This window comes from Podarcis cretensis (assembly GCF_951804945.1).
Source record: "Podarcis cretensis genome assembly, chromosome: 8".
In the NCBI taxonomy this organism is placed as follows: Eukaryota; Metazoa; Chordata; class Lepidosauria; order Squamata; family Lacertidae; genus Podarcis; species Podarcis cretensis.
This window is the reverse complement of record NC_137177.1, coordinates 3,323,663-3,337,526: the sequence shown is the minus strand read 5'-3', so window position 1 is coordinate 3,337,526 and position 13,864 is coordinate 3,323,663. Positions and strand designations below refer to the sequence as shown.

The 13,864-nt window shown below is 49.5% G+C and overlaps 1 protein-coding gene and 1 long non-coding RNA gene across 5 annotated transcripts in view; one reads left to right on the top strand and one right to left on the bottom strand.

Moving 5' to 3' along the window:
- The window catches only part of LOC307221386, a 225,939-nt gene that overhangs the window by 23,198 nt on the left and 188,877 nt on the right, over positions 1–13,864 (bottom strand). The window lies entirely within an intron of this gene.
- Positions 4,532–13,864, top strand: part of PAK4 (p21 (RAC1) activated kinase 4) — an 85,043-nt gene continuing 75,710 nt past the window's right edge. Inside the window, exon 1 of the mRNA XM_079985388.1 lies at positions 4,532–4,553. The gene's annotated coding sequence lies outside the window, so the exon portion shown is untranslated. The remainder of the gene's footprint in view (positions 4,554–13,864) is intronic.

Here is a 13,864-nt window from a genome sequence, read left to right as displayed (position 1 = left end):
TTCATGCTCGCCCGGCTCGAGAGGGAAGCAGCGGCTCGGGGTCCTCTGATGCGAGAGAGAGAGCGCAAGAGCTGCCGCGTCTCCATCTCTCCCTTTTCCCCCTCAGTGGCGCATAGTGAGGAGACAGGTGGCAGCAGGCAGGCAGGTAGCCCCTCTCTTGCGAGACTTCGCCGCGCTGCCAGGGGAAGCTGGAGGCGGCAGAGGTGGCAGCGGCTGAGGGAGGAGGAAGAGAAGGGGATGGGGAGGGAAGCAGAAGGGCGGCGCTTCAGGGCTGCCACGGTGCCATAACCGCCTCATGCCAGGCTCGCGGGCGGCATGGGCGAGAGTCTCTCTTCCTCCCTCCCTCTCTCCCTCTCTCTCGGGCGGGGAAGGGCCGATGGAACTCCTTGCGCCAGGACAACAGCAGCCCCGACATGCCGCTTAGCATCCCCTCCAACCAGTGCAGCATCTTAATGTAGTGATTTCCCCCTCTGCATCCCTTTCATACCTCTATTTTTATAAATCCTTTGTCCATCCACAGTTCAAATTTTTACTACAAGTTTTCTGTCAATCCTACCAATGTATGTAACTCTTTACAATTTTGTTGTTGTTGTTTAGTCGTTTAGTCGTGTCCGACTCTTCGTGACCCCATGGACCAGAGAACGCCAGGCACTCCTGTCCTCCACTGCCCCCCGCAGCTTGGTCAGACTCATGCTGGTAACCTCGAAAACACTATCCAACCATCTCGTCCTCTGTCGCCCCCTTCTCCTTGTGCCCTCCATCTTTCCCAACATCAGGGTCTTCTCCAGGGAGTCTTCTCTTCTCATGAGGTGGCCAAAGTACTGGAGCCTCAGCTTCACAATCTGTCCTTCCAGTGAGCACTCAGGGCTGATTTCCTTCAGAATGGAGAGGTTTGATCTTCTTGCAGTCCATGGGACTCTCAAGAGTCTCCTCCAGCACCAGAATTCAAAAGCATCAATTCTTCGGCGATCAGCCTTCTTTATGGTCCAGCTCTCACTTCCATACATCACTACTGGGAAAACCATAGCTTTAACTATACGGACCTTTGTTGGCAAGGTGATGTCTCTACTTCTCAAGATGCTGTCTAGGCCTGTCATTGCCCTTCTCCCAAGAAGCAGGCGTCTTTTAATTTCGTGGCTGCTGTCACCATCTGCAGTGATCATGGAGCCCAAGAAAGTAACATCTCTCACTGCCTCCATTTCTTCCCCTTACTCTTTACAATAGCTTTTCAAATAAATTATAGACTTTCCCCATTCTTTATTAAAGACGTCCTCTTCCTGGTTTCTAATTCTGCCTGTTAGCTTTGCCATCTCGATGTTGTTCATCAGTTTTGTCTGCCCCTCTTCTTTGGTGGGAGTTGTAGACCCTTAGGATCATCTAGTCCAACCCCCTGCAAAACACAGTGGCAGCCAAAGCAGCCTGGCTCCATGAGTGGCGGATTTCTGTATAAGCTTAGCCAAAATCCCTTATTTTGGCTGCTGATCCCTTATTTTTGAGGCTGCTGGTCCCTTATTTTCAAATCTGTAAGTTGACAGCTATGCCCTGAAAGCTTGGAGAGACACTGCCAGTCAGTGTAGACAATACTGAACTAGATGGAGCAGTTTCCTACATTCCTCTATTTGGCTTTTGCTGCACTGCCCACGAGGGGGAACCCTTGCTCTGCAACGGAGTCCCAAATTTAGGAGGACTGAACAGGACTTTAAATTTCCACGTTTTCTTACAAATTAACATGCCAGGCTCATTTCATCCTCCCACCCAAAAAACAGCTCTGCGTTCGTTTAATTGCAAAACAGGACTTATTTGCAGAAAGGTATGGGCTAGGCCCTGGAGAGACAAGGGTTCGAATCCCCATGCAGCCAGGATGATAAATACAGGGAGCAAAGCAGCACCCCAGAGGAAAGCTTGCCTGCCCTAAAGTATGAATTTAGAAAAACAAAAACAAAACGGTCAGGATGATTATTAAAATTAATACCATTAATCTTGAAAATCAGATTAATCGTTAATGTGTTTTCAGTGATAATAACTTTTATACGATGGTTTTGATAAAATCAATGCCATTGCTACTAGTAGTTCATGTTAATGTGTTTACAGTTATAATTATTTTATACTTACCATGATCAAAATTAAAACTATCAATATGCACGTTTAGGATAATTACACTAATATATTTAGTTGCACTAATATATTTAGTTACACTTGCACTAATATATTTGGTTATAATTATTTTATGCTTACAGTTATCAGTGTTAATACCGTCGATATGCGTGATTAGGTTAATTACATTAATGTATTCAGGAGTATCATTATTTTATACTAATCATTACATAGATTAATAATTGGATTAATTACAAGGGTCATATTAATATATTCACAATTATTTCATATTACCGGATTTTAAATCAGTATTATCGATGTGAATAACAACAACAACAACAATAATGATAATATCAATGTATATACAGTTAGGGTGATTTTCCTCCCACCCCTCCCTTCTCCTCTCCCCGTCAATCATTCCTTGAGGCAGCCAATAGGCGTGCGGGCTCCTCCCCTCCCCTCGCTCCCCCGCGCTGCTGGGCGACGCCGCCCCCCCTGAGGAGCGCCGCCAATCGGAAGCCTCCCCCGGCTGTGCGGCGGGGAGGGGGCGTGGCGGCTGTTGCCGTGGCGACGGCGGGAGAGCGGGCTTGTGCCCGGATGTTGCCTGGTTTCGGCTGGGCCGGCTCCCAAGATGGCGGCGGCGCGGCGAGGGGGTCCCTGAGAGGAACCGGGAGGCGGCGAGGAGAGCGAAGGCAGGCAGCGGGGACGGGGCGCGGAATTGGAAGCGGGTGGGGGGGGAGAGTTTTCTCGGGGGGGGGCCCACCTTGCGGGGTTGTGGTTGGCGGGGTTCATTTATCGATATTTCCCCTGTTCATATCCCGCCTTGGCCCCCTCTCTTCTCGCCCCCCCCACCGGGACGGGGTTCAAATCCTCCTCCCCGTTTTTATCCTCCCTGCGAGGTAGGCCAGTGAGTGAGTGAGTGAGGGAGGGGGCGCCAGGGCTGAAGTGGGGAAGGGTCAGGATTTGAACCCTGGTCTCTTCCCCCCCCCCAGGTCTTATCTACGCCATGCACCCTGTGTAGGTAAAGGACAGGTAAGCGGGGGCCCCCCAAGGTCAGAAACCCTGCCCCCCCCGGTGAGCTTCATGGCTGGGTCGGGATTTGAACCCTGGTCTCTCCCCCCTCCGACCCCCAGGTCTTATCTACGCCATGCACCCTGTGTAGGTAAAGGACAGGTAAGCGGGCCCCCCCAGGTCAAAAACCTTGCCCCCCCCCCACCCCGGTGAGCTTCATGGCTGGGTCAGGATTTGAACCCTGGTCTCTCCCCCCCCCACCGACCCCCAGGTCTTATCTACGCCATGCACCCTGTGTAGGTAAAGGACAGGTAAGCGGGGGCCCCCCCAGGTCAAAAACCTTGCCCCCCCCCGGTGAGCTTCATGGCTGGGTCTTGATTTGAACCCTGGTCTTTCCCCCCCCCCAGGTCTTATCTACGCCATGCACCCTGTGTAGGTAAAGGACAGGTAAGCGGGCCCCCCCCAGGTCAAAAACCTTGCCCCCCCCCGGTGAGCTTCATGGCTGGGTCAGGATTTGAACCCTGGTCTCTCCCCCCCCCCCACCGACCCCCAGGTCTTATCTACGCCATGCACCCTGTGTAGGTAAAGGACAGGTAAGCGGGGCCCCCCCAGGTCAAAAACCTTGCCCCCCCAGTGAGCTTCATGGCTGGGTCAGGATTTGAACCCTGGTCTCTCCCCCCTCCGACCCCCAGGTCTTATCTACGCCATGCACCCTGTGTAGGTAAAGGACAGGTAAGCGGGGGCCCCCCAAGGTCAAAAACCTTGCCCCCCCCATTGAGCTTCATGGCTGGGTCAGGATTTGAACCCTGGTCTCTCCCCCCCCACCGACCCCCAGGTCTTATCTACGCTATGCACCCTGTGTAGGTAAAGGACAGGTAAGCGGGGGCCCCCCCAGGTCAAAAACCCTGCCCCCCCCCCCGGTGAGCTTCATGGCTGGGTCAGGATTTGAACCCTGGTCTCTCCCCCCTCCGACCCCCAGGTCTTATCTACGCCATGCAGCCTGTGTAGGTAAAGGACAGGTAAGCGGGGGCCCCCCAAGGTCAAAAACCTTGCCCCCCCCCAGTGAGCTTCATGGCTGGGTCAGGATTTGAACCCTGGTCCCTCCCCCCCCACCGACCCCCAGGTCTTATCTACGCCATGCACCCTGTGTAGGTAAAGGACAGGTAAGCGGGGGCCCCCCCAGGTCAAAAACCCTGCCCCCCCCGGTGAGCTTCATGGCTGGGTCAGGATTTGAACCCTGGTCCCTCCCCCCCCACCGACCCCCAGGTCTTATCTACGCCATGCACCCTGTGTAGGTAAAGGACAGGTAAGCGGCCCCCCCCAGGTCAAAAACCTTGGCCCCCCCAGTGAGCTTCATGGCTGGGTCAGGATTTGAACCCTGGTCTCTCCCCCCCCCACCAACCCCCAGGTCTTATCTACGCCATGCACCCTGTGTAGGTAAAGGACAGGTAAGCGGGGGCCCCCCCAGGTCAAAAACCCTGCCCCCCCCCGGTGAGCTTCATGGCTGGGTCAGGATTTGAACCCTGGTCTCTCCCAGGTCTTAGCTGAGCCATGCACCAGGTTAAGGACAGGTAAGGTAAAGGACAGGTAAGAAATGCATTCACAATAGTAGCAGCCATTTGCATCCCACCCTCTGGTCCCAGGAGCTCAAGTTGCCCCCCCGCCATTTTATCCTCACAATAACCCTCCGAGGTAGGATGGGAGGAGGGTAAGCGGATGGCCCCCCCCCCCCGTGAGCTTCATGGCTGGGTGGGGATTTGAACCCTAGTCTTCCAGGTCTTAGCTAAGCCATGCACCCAGTGTAGGTAAAGGATTGGTAAGAAATGCAGTCATAATAGTAGCAGCCATTTGCATCCCACCCTCTGCTTCGGGTGGGATATGTAGCTCTCTGCTCCCCCACCCCCTATTTTATCCTCACAGTAACCCTCCAAGGTAGGATGGGAGGAGAATAGGCTGATGGGTCTCCCCAAGGTCATCCCCCCCCCCGTGAGCTTCATGGCTGGGGGGGTGGGATTTGAACCCTGGTCTCTCCCAGGTCTGACGCTCTAACCACTAAACCAGCACTGGTTCTTTCTGGGGAGTGGAAGGGCAGCGGGGTTTGAGGGGGTACTAAGGGGCTGGGGTGGGATTTGTGAGAAGCAGCAGAATGTGTGTGTTGGGTGGGTTGGAATTCAGTGGGGGGGTTGTCCTTGGCGGAGAAAGAGGGTGCAGTGGGGGATCCTGGGGGGATGGGTTCTACTGACTCGTTTGTGGCATTCGTTAGCTGCCTTTTCCAGCTGAAGCTGAATGTGAAGCCCATGTTCATAAAACGATAAAATGCAATGGGAAAGAAGGAACTGCAGTGAAGCCATTTCGTCATCAATATGTATTAGGGGGGCCTGGGAGAGGCAGGAGGCAAGGCCCCAAGGGCCATCCTAAAAAAGAAGAGGACATTGTCTTGATGACAGGCCTGCAGTGAAGGGGCCACACCACACACCTGCGAGTGTGGAGAGGTGTTGTCCAGGCACAGTGCTGCAGCTAAAAAGTCCTTGCCCCGTGCCAACCCAACCTCTGGCAATCTCGGCTGCGGACCTTAACACATGAGCTGCTCCCTATAGGGAAAGGGGTCTCTTTTTCTTTTTTTAATTTCAATACCACCCTTCATCTGACGGGTCGCAGGATGGTTTACAATACAAAAAACACAAAAACACACAACGTAATGACAGACAAAACAATGCCCCCACAACCCAAACACAGAATATTGTAGGGATGGCTGCAATAGCTGTTAGAGGGGAGATGAAGCGGGGGCTGCTTGGGGTGGCCTAAGGGTGGACAAGTCACAATGACTGTCTTCTGTCTCCCCCCTCCCCCCTCAGTTATGAAACTCTCTTATTATGGGTTGACTTGGGGTGAATTTTCTCCAAGGGGCTCTAAGTGGTGTACATTGTTCTCCCCCTCCCCCTTCAACCCCCACAACAACCCTGTGAGGTAGGTTAGGCTGAGAGGCAGTGACTGGCCTTCAAGATCACCAAGTGAGCTTCGTGGTTGAATGGGATATTTGAACCCTGGCCTCCCAGGTCCCAGACCAGCACTCTTGTCAAGTAGACCAGTGTTTCCTAACCTTGTGCCTCCAGCTGTTTTTGGACTACAATTCCCATCATCCCTTGCCACTGGTCTTGCTAGTCAGGGATGATGGGAGTTGTAGTTCAAAAACAGCTGGAGGCACAAGGTTGGGAAACACTGAACTAGACCACACTGTCTTTCTCTAGTTTCTTGCCATTAGACCTTTGTGACAGAACAGGCTATGCATCTGAAGAAATAATGGGAGCAGGTTTATGAAGTAGTGTGGGCATGAAGGGTCAAGGGGGCAGGAGCAAGGAAGCGTGCCGTGTGGCTTATAAGAGTTTGGCACGTTCCAGATTCTCCCTCATTCTTTATTCCATAAACAGCATATGTTTTGCACTCACGGAAATGATCAGTCTGTATTTATTGAGCCTGAAATAATGTGCCAACAGTTTTCCGCCGCTGAAAATGGTAAAACACCCATCTGCTACTTGGCAGGATTGGCCTTCTGCCGTTTCAAAGGCTGTCCTGTGACAGAAACCCTTGTCAACGGAGACAAATAACTACTGTCCAAAAAGCTGCCTGTGGTTATTATGAGCTGCGTATCCAAATTGAGTGAATGTATCAACTAGCCCAGGGGTCAGCGACTTTTTCAGCAGGGGGCCGGTCCACTGTCCCTCAGACTTTGTGCGGGGCCAGACTATATTTTGAAGAAAAAACAACAATGAATTCCTATGCCCCTCAAATAACCCAGAGATGCATTTTAAATAAAAGCACACATTCTACTCATGTAAAAACACCAGGCAGGCCCCACAAATAACCCAGAGATGCATTTTAAATAAAAGCACACATTCTACTCATGTAAAAACACACTGATTCTTGGACCGTCCATGGGCCGGATTTAGAAGGCGATTGGGCCGGATCCTGCCCCCGGGCCTTAGCTTGCCTACCCATGAATTAGCCAGAGTGGTGTTTGGAGAGCCCATCATAGCCTGAAGGTTGGTCGGTTGGGGGGGGGCGGGGAAAGGAATGCCAGTTTGGGCTGTGGCATTGCAGCACAGCTTCTTGCCTTATCCATAACACTTCTTCGCTCGTTTCATTGGAAGGGGTGGAATCCCGGGGGTCACTTCCGCCAGAGTGCCTGTAATCTCTTGGGATGGAGCTTACATGAACTGACCCCTTTTTCCTATCGTCCATTGAGCAGATGCCTCCAACAGGCGATTTCTAAATCTCCTTCAATTAGCTAGAGTGGAAATGCCTCTTAATTGCTGGGAAGTGAAATGCAAGTGAAAATTTAAAAGTGAAGAGCAAGCCTTGGCCTCTGCCCACCCAGAGACATTTCTGTTTATGCAGGAGGGTGCCGACCAGTCCCCTTTGGTGGATGTGCTTGAAAAGTATCGCCTTTCTCTAAAAGCATATTGATTGGTGGACGTGCTTCCGGAGGCTTTTCTCTTGGCAGAGTTGCTTCTTCTGATTGATACATCTCGTCCAAATGGACAGAGCACTGGCTTGTAATTCACTTAGGAAGGGCAATTAATACATCTGGTGTGACGATCAAAGCTCTGCAGCAACACTCAGAGCGAGTGTGCTGCTGTGTTGTTTTAGTTACAGACACCAGCAATCAGGCTTCTCTTTGCCAAATGTGCAGCCCTGGGGATGTTCCACAGTTGCAGGGCAGCCGTTGTAAAATTTCCAGGCTGGGAGTGCAGCGAATGCAGGAGGTCCTTATCTAATCTTTTGGCTTGTGACAGAGCTAATTTGGTTTGGGATGGGGGTGTTCCTGTATCATCTGCAAAAGCTTTTTCCCCCCCTTTGAAGTGGAGAGATTCCTCTTTTGGTTGTTTAGGATTTGCACTTCCTACAGCAGCCCACAAGCCACATTCATTTCTTCAAGTGTTTGTATGCGGTTCCTAGGCACCTGGAGAATCCATTACTGTAACATAATGCAATAATAGCAAACTCAGATCTCTGAGTGCTGGTTCTTGTGTGTCCAACATGGCACCATCCATGCAAAAGAAGGAGGTACCAGAAGGCTTTGGAATACATGAAGGGCAGGGAGAGGAGGCAAAAGAGCCATTAAGATCTGAGCGTATTCAATGCCATGAGATGCTGGCTCACTGCTTAGAGGTGAGGGAATGGAGTATCCTGGAGCAGGGCATAGCTGGCTAGGGCCCTCAATAGGGACACTCCATACAGCAGTACAGTCATACCTCGGGTTGAATGTGCTTCAGGTTGAGCGCTTTCGGTTTGCGCTCCGCGGCAACCCGGAAGTAACGGAGCGCAGAAGCGGCAAAACGCGACATGCGCAGGCGTGCTGTCATGTCTTACGTTCCATTCAAGACGTGAACGGGGCTCCGGAACGGATCCCGTTCGCATCCCGAGGTACCACTGTATATTGTTTTAATTCTAGCTCTTATGGTTACAGAAATGTAACTTGAGAAACAGACTTGGGGAAATAGGATCCAGCCCAAGGGCCAAATCCTTATCTCCCCCATGGGCTAAGTGTCCGAAATGTAACTTGTCAGCAGTGTGCAATCAATATTTGTATCTTTGTTTTTCAGAACAGCTCAAAAGGGGTGTTTTAACCTGGCAGCAACAGTGTGACATAGATTAGCCAAGAGAGTGTCACTTGCCCAGGGCCACCCTCTCTGTCTGGCAGCTTAAGAGGAGTCTGATTTGGGGTTTTCCTGATCCAAGCTCTGTGCTAGCTGCTACACTAACTGCTAATATCTATCACGGAATCTCTTGGACCTGGTGAGCCGAGCAAGTGATGGAAGAAATCTGCTCCCAATAAACCCTTGCTCAGAATAAAGAGGCGGCCTGTGTGTTCACATAGCTTCTTATCAGATGCATTTCTGCAGGTTTGTCACCCAGTCATGGATCAAATGCTATCTCCAGTTAATTGGGGGAACAACTGCCTGCCTGCACCAGTAAGGCCTCCCAGGGTGTCCCAGTCGTGTAGCTTGACTGAGTGCTGTGTATTGTAGCTCTTTCTTCACAAGGTCACTGGGTTTCTCTACGAAACTGATTTCTATCCACCAGTAGAACTGAGGCTGATACTGATTGTCCCATGATATATATGAGATGGATGACTCAAAATTGTGTTTGTCTAGGTCTGTAGTAAAAGCGAGTCTAGTCTTGCCAGGAGTTGATTGTCTTCCAGCTCATTTTAACCTCTTTTACCCCTTGGACATGCCAACCAAAAGAGAGGTTTGTTGCAGGGGGTTGTGCCCTATGATAATAACTGATCATGGAAGAAATACAAAAGCACTCCCAAAATGTTTCACAGAATTGACAAACCCTCTGATGCAAAAAGCAGATCTGTAGCTCTTGGCCCCTTCTGGCAAGCTGACACTGTTGTGTATAATAACTAGCTTGGAACCACTTCAAAGGAGGAGAGGATCTCTCAGCAAGGAAGCAACCAAAGGAGAACCCAGGGAAACTGAAGACGAAACCATTTGTAAACCTGGCAATAGTCCCTCAGGCATGTGACACAATTGCAAATTCTTCATGAGGGGGAGGGAGAATTATTTGGTTTTGAAATGTTTGCCGTTGGAGTTGCCTCTCTACAGATGGTGAGGGCTAGAAACTTGCTGCTTTAAACAAGATTAGAACTAGAATTCTCAGGGTCTAATGAACCCTGGGGCAAAAGAGCCCCGGGGGTGAGCTGTGATTCTTACTGGGTATCTACAAATTGCCGTTTGCTGGAAACCCCCAGCTGCAAGGTTGGAGGGGGAAGAGATGTGATTGACTCTGGCAACGCGAAAGAATGCTTTCAATACGAAGCACCAAACAAGGCCTGAAAGCTAGCCAAGAAGCAGCTTTCTCTTGCCAGCGAAAACATTAACTAATCCCAGCAACATTTTAAAGAAAATGCTCAACTTCTGATAACGGAACAAACCTGCTGGATGAATAAATATATTGTTCTTTGCCTCTTACAACTCTGGCTGGGGATAAAAAGACTTGTGGAAATAAGACTCCGGAAGCATCGTTGTTGAGTTCAGGAAGCGGACTGCTTGTAGGCAGTGGGAGGAGAGGGGCCTGGCCATGAACAAGGTGGTCCTGTCTAGTATTACCCCAAAGTTCTGGTCATTCAGACTCCCTGCTGTACTACTGCATTTCCCCAAATCTCCCAATGTCCTCTCTTTAAAAGATGCTGCTTGCATTGGCCATGAAGATCTGAATGAAAAATTCTGCTTGAGCTTCACTGCTTGTTCTTACGAGTGAGTAACTTCAGAACCAAACCCCTTGCCTATTCTTGATCAGAATATGGTTCAGTCTACTCCACCTTTCCAACTCCTAGCAGTAGCCGGCTAGAAACTTACAAGCAAGTGGTATATTCTGTGGTATATTGCCTCTGTATGAGGAGCGTCTCCTTTGTTGTCACAGGGGGTGGAGCCCCTCCCCATGGAAATAAGGTGCCAATGTTGGGGGTCTTTTAGTTTGTGGGGAGGAAAAGTGATAAAGGACATGATAAAATAACGCATGGTCTAGTGGAAAAGGAAGTTTTCCTATGTCTCATAGTACCAGAGCCCAGGACCATCTGATGAGGAAGCTGAACGTTAAAAACATGGAATCTTCTGCCACAAGGTGTGGTGACAGCCAGAAAGTTGGATGGCTTTAAAAGGGGTTTAGACCAGTTTCTGGAGGATAAGGCTATCGGCGGGTGTGAGCCGCGATGGCTGTGTTCTGCCTCCACCACCAGGAGTAGGAGGGTTCTGAATCCCATTTGATGGGAATCCCAAGTGGGAAGAGCTGAGGTTGCTCTCAGACCTTACTTACCACAGGGATCTGGTTGGCCACTGTGGGTAACATGATGCTTGACTAGGTGTAGATGAGACCCCTGCTCCATGAATTTATCTAATTTTTTAAAAACAGAAGCATTTGCTTCCCTCTTAATGAATTCTGTGTGTAAAATTGTACTTAATATTTTCAACTGTTATATGTATAGCTTATTGTTGTGGGGAGCCCAAGAAGAAAAGGTCCCTGCCCTGAGATGCTTACGATCTAAAATTTGACCCCGGGGCATCGCTTACCTGGCACCTGTGATTATCAAGGGGGACATTGTTTGGTTTGTTGCTGTGTATTTTTGTGGTTTTGTACTGTAAACCGCCCTATGATCCTTCAGATGTCCTCTAAATGTCAGATAGTTGTTTATTTCTTTGACATCTGCTGGGGGGGCGGGAGCCACTACCGAGAAGACCCTCTGCCTGATTCCCTGTAACTTCGCTTCTCGCAGGGAGGGAACTGCCAGAAGGCCCTTGGCGCTGGACCTCAGTGTCCAGGCAGAACGTTGGGGGTGGAGGCGCTCCTTCAGGTATACTGGGCTGATGCTGTTTAGGGCTTTCAAGGTCAGCACCAACACTTTGAATTGTGCTCGGAAACGTACTGGGAGCCAATGTAGGTGTAACCAAGTGCAGCCTGTATGTAAAAAAAGGTCTGCTTTTTTAAAAAAGTCTTCGTGTTGAAACCTTGCTACTTGATTTTGGTCTTCTTTCAAATGAAAAATTTCATGGTTTTGAGTGGAAAGGAAGAGACGGGGGGGAGGAGGAGGAAGAGATATTTTTACATCTGAGTTGGAAGTCTCGTTATTTTGCAGAGCCTTATGCTCTAATTTTGAGTGCCTGAAGAACATATGGAAGACTGTCTCTTTGAACATCTCTGCTCGGGGGGGGGGGGGAGTCTCCCATCTGTTCAGTGTACAGTTTGATGTTTTCATAGACTGGATAGGGTGGAAGCCTCTTGCCTGTGCCCTTTGTGCTATTCACAATTTCATGGATGCATATTGATAATGTGGTGGTATGGGCAGCCAGGCATCTCAAAATCTGATACCTAGAAGCTTTAACTATTTTTTTTTAAGGCTTGTGCTGCAAGGTGCCTAAGTTTAATTCTACCACCTTAAAAAGCCACTTCTGGTGTCTAGGAATAATTTTAGCTCATATATATATATATATATATATATATATATATATATATATATATATGTAATTAGAGTGATGTTGAACTTGAATGGCATTACTTTGGTGACTTGCAGATGCAAATAGCCTGACATGTGGAAATGTGATAATTGGGCAGGGGAAGTAGACACAAGACAGATGGGGAGCCTGTTGTCTTAACACTGCAGGAGAAAAGCGTAGCCTGGCTGCAGTTTTAAGGCAGCGAACTCCGAATTGATTAAAAATGGAAGTACTCTGAGAATCCATTAGAGATTGTCTGTTGGTATCCCTGTACTTCCAACAATTTAAAGCTGCATTTTCTGCCAGAACGGCACTTGGAGTGACATGCAACATGGCAATGAAATAAAGCAGTAATAAAAAATTCACAAAACACCAACATAATCCTAAAAGCCAAAGACAGATATATGAAGCAGCAGCAGCAGCAGTTATGAACAGGGCACAGTCAGCCAGAAGGAATTCTTGAAAAAGAAGAAATGTTTTTGCCAGCTGTTGAACGGACAACAAGGAAAGATTTCCTGGGGAAGCAGGCTCTGCAGATGGAGTCGCACCACGACTGTATATGTTGAGCCCCTGCTTCTTCCAGCCACCCCAAATGTATCTTCTGTCAATCTGAGAGAACGGGGCTGGATGTATGGGAGCAGGTGCTTCCTAAGGTACTCAGGACCCCAACCATTTAGGACTTCAAAGCTCAAAACCTGCATATTAGATTACATCCTGGAGCAAATAAGCAGCCTGAAAATCAGATAGTGTCCATACATGGCTTGTAAAACCTCAAGGCAGACTGAGGCTGGACGTGCTTGTGCAAGCTCTGATCGCCAGACCAAGCCCCACCCCCACATAACTAACGGATCTGTATTACAGGTGGGAGCCTAGTTATCCTTTGACACTCTTGAGTAATTTATCTTCCATGGGCTTTCAGGGTGGTGGTGGGGCTCTGCCCCCCTGCTCAGCGAACTTGTCCGCTGCCTCCAGTTTTGCCTGTTAGTGCGTCTCTGATCTTCTCTAGCCTGGTTTGTTGGGGTTCCTCTTCCAGGGCATTTCGAAGGTCTCTTCTGAGCATCCATTATGGCACTGAGTCAGTGCCGGGCTCTAGTAGCATGGCAGCCAGGTTTGAGCTCTGTGATCTGCTGGGATGCATTTTGAGAATTCTCTTCTAATGGTAAGCGGTAGGAAAATATTATTAAGTTAACTAAATGAACTGTATAGATTACATACCCCTAGCCTCGTCTTCTAGATGCTGTAGGTCTTGAAGCCAATTGGGGATCAGGCGGTTTTGTGAATGGATCCCCCAAATCCAAGGTCTCATTGCTGACTCTCTCTCTCCACCCGCCCCGCAATGGTGTGGGCAGCACTGGAATGTTAATGGCTTGCCCATTTCTACCGTGAATGACTTTTTTGTTGCTGTTGTGCAAGAAATTTTCTGGCTACCCAACCTTGCCTCTTGCCCTCGAGTTCAACTGCACCTGCGTCTCTTAATAAAAGCAGATTTTCTCTGGCATGGAGGAATTTGCAAAGTGGAGTCAGGCAGTCTGCTTTTAAAAAACAACCGCTATGCATCGTCCTTGTGCAGCCGATATCTCCCGGCAGTTCTCCCAGCTTGCGCAAGGCTTTGCTCAGGATTTGGGCCTTGCTTTTCTCCAAGGTTTCCATAATTGTTAAGATGGAAGTGTGCTGCTTTAACTGTGCTCTTCTTCCTCCATCCATCCCCCCCCCTCCTTTTCTCTCCAGGCTTAATGGGAACACACTCATTCAGGAAAGAA